The sequence below is a fragment of the Rosa rugosa genome, chromosome 2 (assembly GCF_958449725.1).
Source record: "Rosa rugosa chromosome 2, drRosRugo1.1, whole genome shotgun sequence".
Lineage (NCBI taxonomy): Eukaryota > Viridiplantae > Streptophyta > Magnoliopsida > Rosales > Rosaceae > Rosa > Rosa rugosa.
Window position 1 is genome coordinate 20,377,752 of NC_084821.1, and position 14,438 is coordinate 20,392,189.

Below are 14,438 nucleotides of genomic sequence, written 5' to 3' on the forward strand. Positions count from 1 at the left end.
CTGAGTTTGAGATGAAGGACTTGGGTGAACTTAAGTACTTCTTAGGGATTGAGGTAGCCAGGGGGAGAGAAGGAATCTATCTGTGCCAGAGGAAGTACATTCTTGACTTGTTGACAGAGACAGGTTTGTTGGATTGCAGACCGGTTGATACTCCTATTGAGCAGAACCATTATTTGGCTGAGTATCCAGATCAGGTACCTACTGATCGAGCTCGCTATCAGAGGTTAGTTGGGCGCTTGATTTATTTAGCTCATACTAGACCAGATATTGCATATGCAGTAAGTGTGGTGAGTCAGTTCATGCATAATCCGAGTGAGAGTCACATGGATGCTGTTATGCGGATTTTGAAATACTTAAAGTCAGCTCCAGGAAGGGGAGTACTGTTTTCTAAACACAACAATATTCTTGAGGTTTGTGGCTTCACAGATGCAGATTGGGCTGGAAATATTACAGACATGAGGTCGACATCTGGTTACTTTACCTTTGTGGGAGGTAATTTGGTTACATGGAAGAGTAAGAAACAGAAAGTTGTGGCACGTTCTAGTGCTGAGGCTGAGTATAGAGGTATGGCTCACGGAGTGTGTGAATTGCTATGGCTGAGAAATCTGTTACGTGATCTGGGTTTCAAACTCAAAAGTACTATGCGGTTGTATTGTGACAACAAGGCAGCCATTGACATATCACAGAATCCAGTACAACATGATCGTACTAAGCATGTGGAGGTTGATCGTCACTTTATAAAGGATAAGCTAGATGCCAAAATTATTAGCTTTCCTTTTGTTCCGACTGAATAGCAACTTGCAGATGTACTTACCAAAGGAGTTTCCAGGAAGGCGTTCTATGACTCACTAAGCAAGTTGGGCATGGTTGATGTGTATGCGCCAACTTGAGGGGGAGTGTTAGCGTGAGTCATGGCTTAACGTTAGGAATAGAATATATTGTAATTATTTCGTAGTTAGTACTTACCTGTTGTATTCGTGTAATCTTCTTTATATACCTCCACTGTGAGATGAATCAGATATCAGAAAATTCATTCTCTATATCTCGTCTTATTTGACTAAAACTACCAATTACTTCTCTAGACAATTTGAGGAATCCAACTATTGATCCAGGCATCAAACAATCAAAGTATTAGAACCCTAGCATGCATACTAAGTAGGCCTCCAAAGCATACAAACATAGAATTCATCAATGAGAAATCGGTAAACAAAACCTCAACTTTATTAATTGGAAAACAAATTGAATGTCAAAGCATGTTATGGATCATGTCTAGGGGCTTCAACTGCCCCCTAACTACTGGAAATTTAGTTACACATAATGGGAATCAAAAACACAAAGGAGTTCATGGAGAAAGAAGACAACAAAAATCAGAAAATTGGAAAATACGGATCAACGATCGATCTCGGAAATTCCAACAATCGATCATTTCTGGTGTGGTTTCGCAGTCTTGCTTCTTCTTGAGCTCTAATGCGTCTATGCTTCTTCCTATGTGAGATCGTCCCTTTCTTCAACGTCCAAGGAGAGATTTTATTCAGTTTGTAACTCTTTCCTTCTTGCCTTTTGGGACTCTAACTCCTTGATTAATGTTCTGATTGATTTAGGATTCATTGACATCCTTCTATCCAATAGGAGCAGCCAAGAGAATTAATTGCTGAATATCTTTTTCTCCATATTGCCTTAAGCTTCCTTGATTCATCAAGAGTCCACAATTCTCCATCAATTGCACATATCTCCTTCCTTTTGCTCTTATTTCTTTCCTTACTTCGGAAAACCTAATAAACATAAAAACAACTAAATTAACTAGAAAATAAGATAAACTAACAAAGTAAATATGGGAATTAACAACATTATTATCGCATAATTATGCTCCTATCAACAATCCCCAAGCTTAATGTGGATGGTGCTTTTCTACCACATGCATCACATGGTGGAGTTGGTGGTGTGCTAAGGAGCTCGAATGGAGGTTTTCAATCAGCTTTTATGCAATGAGTGCAGCATGTTAATTCAGCTCAGCAGGTTGAGCTACTAGTTATCAAGGAAGGCTTAAACTTCATAAAAACATTGCATTTGCAGCAAATCATCATTGAATCTGATTGCTAGTTGGCAGTACAAGATATTGCTCGTACTGATGTGAATTTGTCAGATTTAGGCAATCTAGTAGTGCAGGACATTAAAAGTGTAGCAAATGGTATGCAGGGTGTCCAAATCACTTTTGCTCTCAGGTCCTGTAATAAACATGCTCTCTAAAATAACTAAGAAGTCAAAATAGAGAGTCTGCTAAACATGCTATTATTATAACATATATATCAAAAGAAAAAGTCTAGTGTGGTGATGAACATCAAAATCGAATGCATTTTACTAGTCGAGATAACTCTACAAGACTCGAACAACAAACCAGGTTATGAAAGATGTCATGTTAATCTCTTAACCATGTTTTTATAAGATAAATTGATATTTGGTCTTGAAAACTCTATTGTAATTTTAAATTTAAAAATTGTAGACGATGATTGTCACACGGCACTTATCACATGTCCGATCTTAACTAGAGTGTTTCAAATGGAAGATGGGATTAATCCCATACTTAATTAAGGGAGGTAAGATATGAACGATTTATTTGTAAAACAAGTTGAGAGCAGGAATGAACCAAGTCAAAGTCCTTGGACTTGTTTCTTTAAAAAGTGCTTCAATAACAAAATCAGAAGGTACGTAGTAGCTAGCATACCCTAATGTGAAGCACATGCCACACAAAGTAATTAAGCAACGAAAAGAAAAGGTGAAAGTTTGGTCCATGCGTTTAATAGATGACAAGATATATATTCCACCGTTTTAAGAAGGTCAATGATCTCGATCACGCCTTCACCATTACACATTTGGTCCCTGTAATTTCTTCTTCTGCCAAACTCCTACAAAAACCAGATACCCCAAGCTATTAACAGCATCGTACCCTCTCTAAGCCCTAGAGCTTGCTGGCTTTGCAAAACCACCACACCGAACTGCAACTACGTCGTGTTCAAACCCCCTAAAGAAGAAGACACTTTTCCACGACCATTTTTGTTCTCATTCCCTCCCTCCAAAGATGCCAGTAAATTAAATCCATTAGGGCTTAAACGACGACAGCTTTGATTTGTCTCTGTCTTCGGCCCCCGACGAAAACGACAACCAAAGTGACGCCACTGCCCCAAATTAGACACGTGGGCCCGGGTCGGGTCGGGTCAGTCCTTTGTCGGGTTATCGCTGATGCTAACGTGCACCGCCCTGCGCGCGTTTTACCTACCCCGCCCTTTCCCTAGCCTCTTTCCCTCCGGCGAAGATGGTTGGACAGCTAGAGACAGACAAATAGCTACGCCACGTGGAACGATCGCAGAGGGTTGGACCAGTATGGGTCCACGAATCTCTGTCGTAATGGTTGACTTGGTGACAGGTCTGGGGACACGTGGACGGGTGGATGGGTTTGGGGCATCAGTGAATTAAGTAAAATCATAGGGGGTTAAGAGAGAGAAAAGGTAGAAAAGGGCATGGCAACCACCCCCGACAAAAAGCGACACATCGTTTCAGATGAGGTTGGTGCCGTGGGTATGGGGCTGCCTGAACCGTAAGAATGTCGGGCACCCGTCCACCTCCAAACTCCAAAGTCCAAGTATCTCACTAAGAAAATGATAAGGTCTTCAGTCTTCTAGGTACAGATTATTTTTGTAGAACTTATATAAGGGTCTTCATTATCATACTAGGTACGTTAGACAAAAATCATCATTATAAACAAGTAAGAGGTCATGAGTTCGAGCCCCATCCAGGGTGGGAATAAGGTGGGGTTTTTTTTTATAAAAAAAAAAAAAAAAAAAAAAAAAAAAAAAAAAAGTAAAGAGCTACATTGGCAGCTCATTAATAGTTAGTTAGTCCATTGGCTGCTCATGTTTTGGCTAATTAATTCTTCATTATATCTTGGTTTCAATGATGTAATCTTCTACCTGCTCATTTTTGGTTGAGATTCAACCATTTGTAAGATGGTGAAAAAATTTGGTTCCATTGATTTTCGAGCGAGTTGCTCTTGAGTTTAAACTCTACATTGTCTTTAGTTGAGTTGTAGTCGAAGTTTTATTTTGTAATTGTGAATCGTTCATATATAAATTGAGAAAAAAACGTGTACATTGCAACTTATCAAAAAATTATAGAATGCACAAGAATCTCTATTCTAATTAATCTAATAACATAATATTTCAGACTAAAAAAAAATCATTTCTTTTTAGACCTTGCGCCAGTTACTTTAAAACCACGATTTATTATGCAAACATATATACACATCAACATATATATATATACAGATCTTATCCAGAGCGGAGCTCCGCTTTGAAATTAACGTGTGAAGTTCGAGTTTTGGGTCACTTTTCGGTCACATATCCACATCTCTACCGTTCAGTTTTTAGGTACTAGTGTATAGATCATCTTTGTAAATTTTCAGCCAAATTCATGATCGTTAAGGTATCTAACTCGCTTAAACCAATGGACGGACTGAATCTGTCAACCTGAACCGTACGAGCTTTAAGGCAATTATCAATGCCTTAACGATCATCATTTTGGCTGAAAATTTTCAGAGATGATCTATACACTAGTACCTAAAAACTGAACGGTCGAGATGTGGATGTGAGACTGAAAAGTGACCCAAAACTCGAACTTCACTCGTTTAATTTCAAAGCGGAGCTCCGCTCTGGATAGGATATGTATATATAATCACTCCAAAATTAGTTTGAGCTCCTTGAACCGGAGTCTTTGAGACGCCTGCTGGTGCAAAATTTTATGGAGGCTTAGACTTGAATAAAAATACATTAGGAAAAAAAGTACCATGATCAAATTCATATATACAAAAACAATTAGAAAAAGAGAAAATTTTCATAAAAAACAAGGCAAGATAAAAGAGAAGAAATTTCTATAAGAAAAGAAAAGGAAAAAGGAAGAAAATTTGCAAAAGAATTTGGAAAAAATGAGAAGAAAACTATCCCAAAAAAAAAACATTGGGCTATTGCTGTCCTGCTGAAGCTCGAACCAAATTTCCAACATTTAGTGTTTTTTTTTTTTTTTTTGAAAGGTACATGTATGCTTATTTAGTTGATCGGAGATTTCTCAGAATTGCAGGCCCGCTGCAATGACACCACCGCTGCTACCATGAACCGTCTATATTAACATGTTTAAATTTAGGATAAGATTACATTTTTAAGCACGCGAAAGTTGTACATATTCACACAACAAATTTTATCCTTTTGCATGCACAGTGCTTTTTGTAAAAAACATTCTCACATGTTCATTCTAGTCGGCAATGTAGACTTCAATTATTATTAGCCAAAATAATTGATGGTTCAGAACAAAACCAATATCCTCCTCATGTTGCATATAAAATTTCACAAAGTAGTGTAAAAGTGAACTACAGGGCTAAAAAATTTGGTCAAAAAAAAATGGACGAAAGTGGATCCAAACTCTATTCGATAGGAAGCATATTTTGTGACTTTACCGTTGTTAACACTTTCGCTTTGTAGTAAGTTCTTAGGAGCATTTACTTATTATTTTGTTGTGGCAATTTAATTCGTAAACTTATGTAATATTTGACTCTGCGGAGCAAGTCTGTATTGACATAATGGGTTCATGGCATCAGTATGTACTTGGTTTAAAAGGAAAAAGTTTTTCAAGTATTCTGTATTGATGGCTGAAGCATCACGCATGTATAATTATGAGATTATATTTAATTTTTAATTTTATTTAAAAATCAGGGCGTGACAATAGTAAAACACAGATATAGATTAGTTTCAATGCTTGAGGGTGGTGACCATTTTCATCAAGTCGTGAACTGGTTGGTGATGGAGATGGAGGGAGCTAACTAGCTAGCTATGGACCATATACAGAGTTTCGTATGCTGAAAGATAAAAGGCAAAACACCAAGTGGCCAAAACTGAAGAGTCGAACGTACCAAACATCCTAATCAAAATCCAATGGATGATAAGATAGGTGCACGTGAAATGTGAGCAGCTACGTACCTCCAACGATCATTTAATCTTTACACTAGCTATTAGTCTTGGAGCCATTTATGAAAACTAGTTTTGTGTGGTAGAGGATTTATAAATTTTTCTTTATCTCTTATTTTTGTATGAGAGTCTTTTGATGTAAAATGACATGAAGCTATTGAAATTTTTATGTATGAGCACAAATCAAAAGAACTCATATTGATTATCCTAGTTTCGATGGAAGGTATTTTCGTTGAGTTGAGTAATCTACCTCTTTATTTTAGAGCAGTGAGTCAATGAACAAGACTTAATAAACTATAAAAATAAAATAAAAATTTTTTATCTCTTATTTTTGTATAAGAGTCTTTCGATGTAAAAGGACATGAAGCTATTGAACTTTTTATGTATGAGCACAAATCAAAAGAACTCATATTGATTATCCTAATTTCCCATCGAATTTTCGTTGAGTTAACAAGAACAATAGTTGTTGAGAAATGAGTGTCAAGAGACTGAAATGTAAGGTGTTCGACAAATATATTAGTATGATAGCAACCGAGCAAATAAAATAAGATTGGCTATAACATTTCTTCGTCATTATGCCCATGTCTCGACCCGCCCCAAGGAAGCCGAACAGGGCTGACCCATGTGATTGCAAACCCACGGCCCAAAATTCCCTGGTTTTATTTTCACTAATGGGCTTGGATCAAGAGATTAAGTTTCATAACAGTTGTTGGTCAAAGTGTTCAATTCAATTGACAAAAACCTGCGATTTGAAAGCTGAAGAGGTCCAATTCCTCCTTCACTAAGCAAAAGCAACGTAAATAATACTAATTCATATTTGTTTCAAAGATTTGAGTGAGACCCAATCAAAATTTCAAAGAGAATAAAAAATGATAGCAACAAAGAATAAATAAATTTTGGCATTGAAGTAGGCATAGAGAGATTCAACCTTCAACGAAATGGCATAGAGAAAATCCAACAAACAAAACAAGCGTGGAGACAGCGGCCAAATTTGTTTCCAGCAGTATATAATTAAAAATAATTGTATTCACGACTTATCAAATTTGTTTACCAAGTAATATGATCTCACCTAAATGGGTTGAAAATAAATCTATATGTGAATATTTTACTAGTTGGATATACCAAGTTGGAGATTATCAACATTAGACCCTAAGACCCAAAAACCCTAAAGACCGGTCTTTTTCCGCTTCACTATTCAATCTCGTCCGGCGGCGCCCCGACCGGTGCTGGCTCCGGCCTTGCCGTCGTCTTGGGTTTGCTGCCGGACGGGTATCTGATCCGATTTGGTCTGAAGTTGTTCATGGATGGTTGCGCTTCGGATGTTTCCGAACGGCTTGGTTTGTTTCTGGCTGCATCTCAACCAGCAGCGTGGGTGCGCTGATCAAAACCAGTGGGATTCCGGACGGCGTGATTTAGGTCGACGCGAGTTATGGCGACATGATTCAGGTGTGAGCTGTGGCGACGTGAGGCGTGGCGGTTTGCGGCGGCGTAGATCGGAGCGGCACGGGTCGTGGCTGAGCGGGTCGAATTGTGCTGCTGGGCTTGTGGAGTGTGACATGTCATCAGGAGGGCTGAGCTTGTGGCGTACGACATGACGTTGAGGGTGATGGGCTGGGGCCAGACCAGCTTGATGGGCTCTGGAGTTTGGGCTATTCCTTTGGATGCTTTGAGCCTGCTATTTTGGGCTAGGGTTTTCCCTTGGTCTTTACTATGTTTTGGCTTGTCTTTTACAATAAATTCCTTGTATTTAGGAACCTAAGCACTGATGTGCACCGAATGTCTTTCTAGCGTCTCTGGAGTAGTACCGAAGGAGGATATCCGCTAGTTCTACGTATTGACTGTATAATGAGTATGACTATATGTACGTATCACTTGTGGGTACTACCACTAGCTTCTTGTCTGTCTATGTCCTTAAATGACAGCGGAAGGGTATGTAACGGCCTATTATAGCTTGTGATGAATATATTATTTCGCCCTTGTGGCATTACTAAAAAAAAAAAAAAAAGTTGGAGATCTCAAATCATATCCGGATTCGAGACCTTCATATTTAAAATTACTTGAGTATGTTCCTTTTCTTTGCAGTAAATTTAGAAAATATTCGATGCAAAACCAGGGAGCCGAAATTGTATACCTAATAGAGTAATTGGTATTGTTGAATAAAGCCGAAACCTGATAAAGTTAAGAGGAACAACTTCACATCAATATTATTGATTAAAAAAGTACAATGGACCTGAAGAACATGATACCACATTGAAGCACTCTATTTTTGACTTCCGATAACATAATACATTTTTATTTTCATCTAATTAAAATCTGTTGCAGCAGCCCAATATCATTTAGTCTAGTGGCACAGTCTCTCCTTCGTAAATGGGAGGTTGTGAGTTTGACTCACAAAGACTAGTTGTAGTATTTGAGTTGTTTATCTGATTTAAAAAAAATATTATATATATATATACTATTATTTGTTAGCCAAAACAAAAAAAATGTACCAGAATGACCCTGAATTATTTTACTCATAAAATAGATAGGGGTAAAATAGTTAATTTATAAAATAAATATAAAATAGAAAAAAGAAAAAAATTGGTGAAAGTGGGAAACAGATAAGTACGTGAAAAAAAACTACAAATTTCCACGAAAAACTACCCACTTCTGTAAAAAAAAACTACCGATTTTTTTTTTTTAATATCAATTTTCACACACAGTGTGTGAGGCCCGTCTAGTGTGTGTGTGTGTGTGTGTCTGTGTGTGTATAGAACCTTGTTCAGGTGCGGATATCCACACCTAAGCAAAAAGCTACGGATTTCCATATTTGATCCACTTTCCGATCACATTTTCACATCTTAACCGTTCAGTTTTTAGGTCCTAATGTATAGATCACCTCTGCAAAATTGCAGCCAATTTGGTGATCGTTAAGGCATCCAAAACTGCAATTTACACGAACGAACCGAATCTGTCGAACCGGAACCGTTCGATTACGTTGTTGTAAATTGCAGTTTTATGCCTTAACGATCACCAAATTGGCTGAAATTTTGCAAAGGTGATCTATACATTAGGACCTAAAAACTGAACGGTTAAGATGTGAAAATGTGATCGGAAAGTGGGTCAAATATGGAAATCCGTACCTAAGAAAAACTGCGGACGTCCGCAGTGGAGAAGCTCTATATATATATATATATATGTTGTAGCATAACTGCAGAACACAACTTGGTTAAGAAGAAGTAATATGGGTTAGACTTCTAAAAGAGAAATGCCTTTTTATTTTCATAGCAAGATAGAAATTTTTGAAAACGTCTATACCTACTTGACTTAAATAGGTATCAGAAACCGTTGTGTCACAACACAGGGGTGAATTGATCAAGACAACACTTGGTTAAATTGAATTTGGGTTCAACTCTCGGAAGCGGAGAACTTCTTCATTTATAGAAATTCTCAAACATGTTTATCTACTAGACTTAAATTGGCATCAAAATTCGTTGTAGGATAAACACAAATTGGTTAAATTTAATCAATTCGGGTTTGATTCCTGCCAGAGCTAGACTTGGGCATCAAAATTTGCTATAGCATAACACAACTTTAAATAGGCATCAAACTTCGTTGTAGCACCAACATCCGCTTAATTTTTACTACAACACTTTTAGTTTCAAGTTTACCAAACACTTTGCCGCTGTTTTTAATACTATAAAGGGGCGTTTGGTAGGGGGATTGGACAGACTTATCTAGTGGAAGATAAGCCATCCCATGTTTGGTAACAACAATGACTATATTAAATGAGACTCTAGAGTCCCAAAAACACCCCAACACCTTCTACCATAGAGACATCAAAAATCATGGGATTGTGGAAGCCTCATTCTCACTCTACACTTTGCTTCAGTTCATCGATCATTCTTACTTCCTTAAACCCGACTGACCTTGACAAAGAACACAGCAATTGAATCAATCTCATTCTGCTCTCCTTCTCCACAACCTTCACCCATTCTGAAATTAAGCACAAACAGACCTCATTCCTAGCCCCAAGATTCATAATTGAATCAAAATTAGCCTAAAGAATCTTGAAACCACCACCACAGACAGTTGTACCCTACGGTGGCTGAAACACCTAGGAACCAATTCTTCCAAAACATAATCAAATTCGAAAACCATGTAAACTACATGTAGAACACGAAGAGTAGATCAACTTTGATACCTCATGCACCTCAAAACATCGCCGGAGCTGCCGGAATTCGTAGAGAAACCGTCGGAGACTTCGGTGTTCGATTCTCTCTCCACCCCCACCAATCGAACCAACTGAGGCTAGAGGCACGTCGGAGACTACAAGACGGATCGAACCCGACCGGTGCGCCGGCTAGAGGTGACCTGACGGCAGAGTTCTGATCAGGTCACCGTTTAGAGCTTCGCTGGTTTTGCAGGTTGGTGGTGTTGAAGGTGTTAGTTTTTATTATAGTCCTGCTGGCACCAAACATGGGTCAAGGCATTCTATAACATAAGCCAGGCTTGAGGAGTGTAGGACTGTTAAAGAAATTAAGACGGAGTAACACAGTCCCCCCTACCAAACGCGCCCTAAGTACTTTAAAAAATCTAGTTTACCAAATACTCAACTACTTTACTTGATAGCTACTTATTCTCATATCACTGCATATCATATAAACATAACTGTACCAAATTGGCCCAATATCACATCAATATCCATTATATCACAACACAACTTGTTTAAATTGAAGTTATCCAGGTATGACTCTAGGTAAGGGAATTTTTTTTATTATTTTTCTAGTAAGATAGAAATTCTCAAAAGTATTTATATCCTCAACTAGGGGGAGTCCTTCTAATGAGGACCAATAAAATGAGAACTAGCTGAGGACTTTTTTGTGAGACCCACTTTTCAACCACATTTCCACAAATCAACCATTAGATGTTTAGATATTTATGTGTAGATCATATATGTAATTTTTCAACTAAATTGAAAATCGTTAAGACATTTATAATCTTGATTTATCAGTTATGAACATGAACGGTTCATGTCTCACAGATTTGGTTTGTCCATTGATTTGATCTAATTTGGTACCTTGACGATTAGCAATTTGGAAGAAAAAAAATTCAAAAGTGATCTACTCATGCATACATAAACATCCAACTGTTGATTTGCCATAATGTAATCGAAAAGTGGGTCTCCCAAACCGTTGATTATAAAATCCTCAACTAGTCCTCATTTTAGTGGTCCTCCCTATAATGATTCCATCCTTAATTAATAGGCATCAAAATAACTTGGTTAAATGAAGCTATTTGGGTTCGACTCCGAGTAGCAAAAAACTTTTTTATTTTTCTACTAAGATAGAAATTCTCAAAAACAGATTTATATATTCTACTTGACTTGAATAAGCATCAAAATTCACTGTAGAACAACAACATTTGGTTAAATTGAAGGAATCTAGATTTGACTCCTGGCAGCTGATACTTTTTTATTTTTATAGTTCACTAAGTCTCGTTCATTGACTCCGAGTCAAATTACTCATCTTCAAGACATTTTGCAAAGCTTCTTTCCTCATTGTTTGTTGAACCCTTCAACATATTGTTTCAGTGGAGCAGTGACTGCACTTGGGGGCGGTTGTGGGTTGAATTCCACCGTTCAATGGCGGAGAGGGATCACCGTGGTTCCTCCCTTCTCGAGAGGTGTTGGTTACAACCAAATGGAGAATGGTGCACATGGCGGTTGGTGCATTAACTCGAGTCAATAATGCTCACATGCAGCTGCTGCTTTGTAATGGACACTCATAATATGATATGTCATATTACATCAAAATGGACTCATTGTATTAGTTGAGGCCAATATTGAGCCAGATAAGTATTCTTTTTTTCAGTGAAAAGACATAATCTATTTTCAACTGTATAGATCCACATGCTGTACAGGAGGAACTCCATGTGAAGCTGTTGAGGAAAAATATGCACACAGTGAACGTAAATGTCACCCAACATAATTTCACTCATATTCATTTAGTGAATAGAGTTTTAATTATTTCGGGTTCGACCCATTCAAGACAGAATGTGTATCTTAATTATATTCCCTCGTTACAGGGAAACACTCTTTGATTCCATTTATGAAGAAACCAATTGTGGATGTGTGTTTGTTTGCTTTGTTTTTGCGGCTGCACCCGAATATTTGAATTGGTTGCTTACGTACCCTTGGAGAGGGATCAAGCCACTCGTAGTTCAAGAGTTCCATTGGGTGAATGACCCATTGGAGGGTATGACTTTTTGGAATGTGAATAGTGTTTGGACGAATTTGGTGTAAGTGAACCAGAGATTCGATTTGTTTGGAAAGGTTGTGACGTTTCCTGGTGTTTGGCAGAATTTGACTGATGAGGTCAGGGATTCGGATTGGATGAACCAGGGAGTCAGAGATTTTGTTTAGACTTGCGGTTGCATCTAGTGGGTCTCTAGATTGCCTACATACCCTCAAGGAGGGATCAAACCGTTGTAGTTCTTGAGTATGTATTTCTGGTGTTGGAAGAATTTGACTGGAATCAGTGATTCAATTTAGGACTGACTGAATTTTGACTGGTGGAGTCAGGGATTCTGTTTGGACTTGTGGTTGCATCTAGTGGGTGTTGCTAGATTGCCTACGTACCCATTGTGGGATCAAACCGACCGTAGTTCATAGGAATTTGTATTTCTGATGTTCGTATCAACTTCTGGGTTCGACGGATATATATATTTTGAACCCGTCAAATGTATTTCTTTTGGACATCCAATTTGGCAAAGTGTCCGCTGATCTGATCCGAGGACTCAATGTACTGAGATTTGCAGTGGGCCTTGATTTGGAATGGGCTTTGAGCTGCAAATTAATCGGGCTCGAGCTTCTGAGGTAGACCAAGTAAACAAAGTGATTTGGACACCCACTGCAAAGAGTTGAGCTTCATGCCGAGTCGTTGCTTTGTTTTTGTTTGGACCGAACTTTGGACTAAGAATTTGAAGTGGACCTTTGCATGTGGGCTTGCTTCCATTTCTGTAAGAGGCCCATTAAACTGACTTTGTCAAATGCGATCTTCTTTGAAACGTGTGTGATTCTTCAAGTTAAATTAATTAATGAAAAATTATTATCCATTAATTAATTAACCAATTGTTTTTGTCATTAGTCTTTGGCGTGATAAGCATGACTTCATGACAAAGTGGGGAGACCAATTCTGATAGCACCATCTTGATTTATGTCGAGTACGAAGCGGTGAGTTCTATCTCCACATTGCCTGTGAGTGTGATTAATTAAAAGCAGAGACCACCATTTCCATTCTTTGGTCCCTTCATTTGTGTAGCACATTTCATTATGTGTTGACCTCACAGTCACGGCCTCAAAAGATTAATTAAAGTAGCCATCACTTGTCTTCTTGCGAATGAGATGCAGCAAGTTCAAGATGGAACAGTTAAGTTTAACTTGCTTCTTGCTTTGTTATTAACCATGTATGGCGCTGCTGCATCACCGCTTCCATTAAACGAAGCATTGAATACTTGTTCAAATTAAATAATTCAGCTTGGCCTCCATTTTTGTTTCTTATTGATCAAACCACCGTCAATTAAGCAAGGCTGGTTTTGTCTTCTTGTTGATCAGACCACCGCCTCAAGAAATAAAGCAAAAAAAAGTGAAATTGCTCTTTCTTTTGCTTCTGAGCCTTTGGAACTTGTCTTGCTTCCAGACTTTTGGCAATAGCAATATACTAATGTCAAAGCTTCTGTATGCAGGCTTTGATTATTCTTCACCGCAAAGTTCCAACCATTTGTATTACTTTTCTGCACCACAATGTCATTAGTTTTGGAGAATCTCATTTTGGTGTTGAGACACATATCGTCTCCTTCCAGTTTTGGTATTTCTTTGACCTCATATGTATTGCTTGGAGCAGAAACAACTGGACTGCAGATTTCTTCTCTTTGTGGCGTTATGATCAGCATTAACTTCTTGTCAGCTTCTTCAAGTAATGATCAACTGAAAGCTTTGGTCGATTATGGAGAAAACTTTGGTCGTGTTCATGAACAACCTCAATTCTCGTAGATTCTGTAGGACGACCATGGTCGTGTCACTTTGGAGGGAGTTTTTAGCATTTTAACGGCTGTTCATGAACAACCATTTGTATGCATTAACTCTTGCAGGAGCAGCACCTTTTTGGAGGAGTTTTGGGCACGAAACTTGGCTGTTCATGAACAACCACTTTGTTTCGATGCTTGAAGTTTTAGAGAGCAGCAAAGAGGCCTGGAAAGGCTCTAATGGTTGGGGTCGTTGCATGAACGGCCTATTAGAGTCTTTTAACACCATATGAAAGTTGCACCATGGAGGAAGGCAGAGTTCTTCTCCCTGTCATAAGCATCATCGGTAAAATCTTATGTAGGAAAGAATAACCATGGAATACCTGCAGCTTTTCTTCTTTCCCCGGTAGCAAAACTCGTAGTTGG